This window comes from Peromyscus leucopus, chromosome 19 (genome assembly GCF_004664715.2).
Source record: "Peromyscus leucopus breed LL Stock chromosome 19, UCI_PerLeu_2.1, whole genome shotgun sequence".
NCBI classification, from domain to species: Eukaryota; Metazoa; Chordata; class Mammalia; order Rodentia; family Cricetidae; genus Peromyscus; species Peromyscus leucopus.
In genome coordinates this window covers 45,729,919-45,735,922 of record NC_051079.1, presented here as the reverse complement: position 1 = coordinate 45,735,922, position 6,004 = coordinate 45,729,919, and positions in this window count along the sequence as shown.

Below are 6,004 nucleotides of genomic sequence, written 5' to 3'. Positions count from 1 at the left end.
ATTCTGTACCATGTTCAAATGGTCACCCTCATCCATGCTCATTTTTCTGTCATGAATATCACCTACTGGCAATTAATTGTCAATATGTTAGAGAGCTTAAAACTTTGTTCTTCCACTTCCTGAAGATTCAAAATATTTTACAGCTTTACATTTTGTGGATCACACTCTTGAGAAGAACCCCTTGTAAGCAGCTCTCATGTGATGTGTGAATCTCCATCCATCACAAAAGATTTCCACTTCAGATTTACAACTCTCAGTAAAGTAGAGAGAACACATCTTGCTTTAATGTAATTTCAACACAGTTCCTGGTGCAGCTGTTTGAACAAACTGCATACCATTTCACTGATGTTCTATTTACAAAAAAGTCTTATTATTTAGCATTCATGTAAACTGCTCAGCTAGTTCCCTTAGAAACCCATCAATCCAAACCAGAAACAAGCTCCTATCCCTTTTCCCACTTCACTACGCTGTCTTTAGCATTCCTGACATCCTCCATGGAAAAAGCATAGAACTAGAGGAAGCAGCTCACATGCTACAGGGCCTGGTTAATGTGCCTCCCTGGGGCACAGTGATTACATTTTCAAAATTATGTCTTTTCTCTCCTGGAGCCAATCACACTCTCTGCACAACGGTATGCAGGTATATACTGGTTATGTAGGGGTATGATGGGTACGCTGTGGAATTCCACATCCAAGTATCTTCATCTTTACAAATATTTCACAACACTGATTCCTGGCCCAAGGCCATGTCCTCAAGAATAAAACAATCTTTCCTAATCAAAATGTAGAAAGTCCTGTCTTCAGACTCATCAGCTCCTCCACTCTGGACCAAGAGAATAGATTCATCTGGCTCGCCACACGGAATGTTGTTTTCCTGGCTCCGAATCTCATGAACACTAAATTCAATTACATAATGGACCATGTGATGTGAATACTGCTAGCATTCTATTTGGGTCAGTGGGACTAAGCACAAATAGAATAATCAAAACCACAGTGAATGTGGAATGCTTGTTTGGGCTTGTTAGGGAGACAGTGGAGAGGGCTGGGGATGCTATTAGAGTGAATCACGCTGATTCTATTCTGATCCTATGAACGAGTTCTCGCGTGGTGCAAGGAAAAAAATTCTATACACCATTTTCCTCAGGTACAAGGGTGCCCAAGAAAGTAAGAAAATAGTCAGAGGGGTCCCATAGCAAACTTCCCGCTGGACACTCATTTCTGCGTCAGGCTCCCATCCCTGGGACAATCACCCTACAGCCAGAAAAGCAATGTTAAAGAAGTGCACTGTGTTGACCAGTTATCATTCCCTGTAATGATGACTTTTGTCAAAAAGGACATGGAAACAGAGCGGCAGGGAATGGTAGGAGATTGAGATTGTGGGAATTCCTCTACTGGGGATCAAATCTTATAGTCAACTGTTACTGCCTATATCATTTGGTGGTAATGTATTTAATGTGTCCAAAATTAAGGTTTTTTTTCTTTCCATATGGAAATGGAAGCAAAAAGTCAACTGTCAACTCTCCTCATTGTGGCCTTGTGACGATATCCATATAAAATGCTGGCTTGCACAGATTTTAAGAGTCAGGCATACTGAAGTTGCCATTGCTGTCCAAGTCTTTAAGAAGAACCCTTTCCTTTTTAAGTCTAGAAACCAGCACACTTGGGACAAGCTGGCTTCTATATTGTCACCAGAAAGGAGGTTCTGTGGGATGGCGTTTACAGTGCTAGGCCTGGGAAGTCTTTCACAAGCCAAACAGATGTGGTCACACTAGCCTAGTCCCAATTACAGCCCTAGCTCTATGATTTGAATCTACTGTACCACCCAGCTAAAACAAGCAAGCAAATGAACAGAATTGCAGTTGTTATCACTGCTAAACAGAAATATCTCAGGTGAAGCAGAATCTTCCGACTAGGCTAAAACCCGTACGATGACAAAAAGTCCTTTTTTAAGTAAAGGGACACATTGCAGGAAGTAAGGTGGACAGTTTTTCTCTACTTATTTGACTTCTACATTTCTCCATCAATTTAGTTTTAACAGAGTGGTTGGTTGCTAAGACAACCCTTTCCAGACAGAAGCAAAAGAAAATGATGGGATGGTCATTGCTTCTCTGAGGTCTGCAGGGAAAAGGATTTCCTGATTATCTTTCTCCTAAAGGTAGTCACAGAAATGAAAAAAAAAAATTCTAACTTTTCAGGACTGGAAGGTGGGAGTGAGAAGAGAAAGTACTGTGAAAAGCATTTGTATGATACTGATCTTCAGGGAAAGTAGGGGACACCGTGTTTTGTTTTGATTCATATTATAATACATAGTATAGAAGGATTTGCTGCATTATGACATCATCACAAAGCAATTTCAAGAAAAGATTTAGCTTTTTCTGTTCAGCATCAGAGCAAGAGACTCCCTTTTTCCTCTCTGTCCAGTCAGCCATCAGGAGCTGGATGAAGCCCTAAATCTCCTGTACCTTCATCCCTGGTGGTACCTAAGATGAAAACCATAGCTTTCCCTTAATTGCTTGAGAGTGGAACACAAGGGGGTGGAAAGAATGGGAAATGATTGGGTTTCTTCTGGCAGATGATCAGATGGCTTTTTACACACCTACTTCCTACATCCCATCAGATACCAGCATCTTGAAACCACAACTGGATACAGTACCACACACCTGCAACTTAAGCTCCTAAGAGAGAGAGGCAGGAAGATCAGGAGTCCAGGGCCAGCTTCCACTTCGTAAGGTTTGAATCCATCCTGAGTCGCATATGACTTGTGTCAAAATGAAAAAGAAGAAAAAGGAAGAGGCGAAGAGGGAGGAGAAAAATTAGGAAGACGTCTGTAGAAACAATCATCTTTTTTTGATGAGTGCGTAACTTTTTCATTTTCAAAATATTTTGCAAGCGACATGCAGAAATTATAATTATATATTTATTGCAGATGCTGGATGAATTGTTTTACCAATAGCATTTCATTGATTCCTCACAGCCACACAGGAGGAGCAAGCTCTCCCAGATAGGTGAGCTCATAAGGTACCTCCCACCCCCACCCCTACCACACACACACACTCCCTATCTTCTTGGTAAACAGCAAAACCTGACTTTGATCTCAAATTCAGCTGCCTCTAATGTCCACATCCTTACTCACAAATTACACTTTCCTGGAATCCAAAAAATATTTGTACTTGACGCAAGGCATGACACATGGTGTCTATTTCTGTTCTCTCTCTATCCCCCAGGCAAAGGCCTTCACCCTAAAACTGTCTCCCACCTTGGGTGCAAGTGTAAGGGTTGCATTCTCTCTTCCCAGTTTCTCCTGCCTAGTCCTGCTTACTTCCTCCACTCCTGCACTTTCCTTCCCCTCTTACAGCTGCCCCAATGGCCCACTAAGAAGAGGATCAGCAACTCCTGATGCCCACCATATTCCCTATGCCCCTTCTCTCTCACCCACCCCACTCCAGTTATTCATCAGGTACTGATTAAATGGAACTTTTCAGGAAGTTTCCTTGTCTACCAAAGCTGACTCAGAACAAAATAAAACAACTCCCCCCTCTAGTGGGATCTAGCAGCTTTTTGAAAGAGCTGCATCCCAACAGTTACCACCTCACATTATAATTGTTTGCTTGACCATGGCAGTTGACTGCCTGTAAGTAGGACCTGCCAAGGAAAAACCAGTGCTCTGCTGTAGACAAATTTCTAAACAGGCTTATTAAATAAGAAACACGGAGCCAAATATAAGGGTGAAAGCCTTAGAGATCAGGTAAATAGTGAGAGCCACCAGCTAGCCTTAACTTACTATGCCACCATAGCTTCCCAAGAGAGCTACTTCCTCTCTACCCAGGCTTTTATTGCCTTGCTGTTCTGCCCTCTCATTGGCTCTTAGCCCAACTACCTCACTCTCTTGTTACTGCCTGTCCATACAGACCTCCAGGTCTCTATGGTTGGTACTGGGATCACAGGCATGTGTCACCATGCTTGGCAGTTCCCTAGTGTGTTCTTGAATACACAGAGACTCTGCCTGCCATGTGGTCAGATTAAGGGTGTGTGCTACCACTGCCTGACTTTTGTGTTTACCTTAAAATGGCTTTGATCTCCAGGCAAACTTTATTTATTAACATACAAATATCACCACATTTATGCACAAATAAAATATCACCACACTCTGCTGTTAGTTACTGTTGCTTCCTTGACCCTATATGGCTCCCTCAGAGAGAGTCTACAATTTAGCAGGGAAGTAAAGAGCACTTCTTGGAAACTTTGTCTCTGGTTCTCTAGAGAGTCTGAGAATAAAAAGGTAGATAAATGATCTGCATACTCTATGAAATACTATAAACAGCCATCAAATTAAATAATATAATATATAATATCATATGATGTTATCATACATATAGTATAATAATAACAACAATAATAAATATATATGTTAGTTTATCCTGTCTCTTGATACACACACACACACACACACACACACACACACACACACACACACACATTCATGCATAAATGTATAAATGTAAGAGCTGATTAAAAGTCTTCTTACAATTTATTGGGTGGATATGCACTCAAAGAATAATTATTTGAGCATAGCAAAAATTAAATAATTTCTTAAAATTCAGGTTTACATTTGAATTCATAGAAGAGAAAAGGAGAGATTTAGGAGGGAGATCAAGAAAATGTTAGCATGAGTCTTTCCTGGGAGAGGGCAAAAGGATTCTAGGGAAGGCTGAAGAAACATTAATAATCCTCTATGCTTGTAGGTTGGTTGCAGTATAACAAGAGAGTATGTAGGAAATAAAAACAGGTGTTACTAATTTCCCATTTTAGGCAAGAAAAACTATACAAAAGAGTTGGGCAAATTATACTTCGCAACAGTTTTCTCTAAAGATTGCTAATCATGTGTGCTCTCACCCAACATTTAATTTGAATCTATGAAAGTCGTGCCTACATCCATCATAGCCTTGGGAATGTTGTGAGGCCATCCATGTATTCATCAGACATTTTTAATATTGACTGTGTGCCACAAAAAACGATAGAAGAACTGCAATGAATGAAACATAGTCCTGTTTTCACAGACCACTTCTATGCAAAGCAAGAGAGATACTAAGTTTTCCCATACAAGTAACTGTGTTGTTAAAAATAATTGCAAAGTAAAAACTCAAAAGTGGCCAAGAGGGATTATTGGTCAAGCTAGACTTTGCTGATGTATAGAGAGGCATATATATGCCTCTCTGAATATATATGCCTCTAAACACACACACACACACACACACACACACACACACACACACACACACACAATGTATATGTGTGTATGTATGTATGTATGTTAGTGCAGCACATGAGAAGAACAATAGAATCAAGGACATTTTTATTATGGTCAAGGAACACTGAGATGACTCAGCACTCATCAGCACTCAAGGCAAACCCTTTCCACCATGGTAGAAGGACAGCAGGTGATACCAGAAGGACAATAGAGGCCTGGTGACTCCCTGCCATCAGAAGGGCCCTTGTAAAGGTGAGGTTTATGAGCACAGCCAAAGCTAGAATCAGACAGCTAGCACGGATATCTCCTTTGCTACCACTGCAATCTACAGCTCAGGTTCCCGGGCTTCTCTAAGCAGATAGAGGAGCCACAGAGGCAGACCATTGGGTTATGTGCAAAGAATAGAACCAGAAACTGGGTAAAGGTGAAGGTGAGAGCACAGGAAGGCTGTGAATGGTGAAATATGGTAAAGAGCAGAAGTTTAGAGGTCTGGTACCTTTGGGGGAGTTAACTAGGCATTAAATAATATGTGTTAGTTATTTTGGTGCATTGGCAGGCATTGTTGAAGAATAGTTAGCACTGCGTTCAAGGGTAAAGTTATTTGTAATATCATCTTTGGTGAAGAAAAGCTGTAGACATGGGATTGGATTGATCTGGCAATCTTGCTTTACTCCCCTAGGGCTGCCATTACAGAATACAGGTCGCATGGTTTATAAACAACAGAGATTTGTTTTTTCACAGTTCTGGCAGCTGAGAA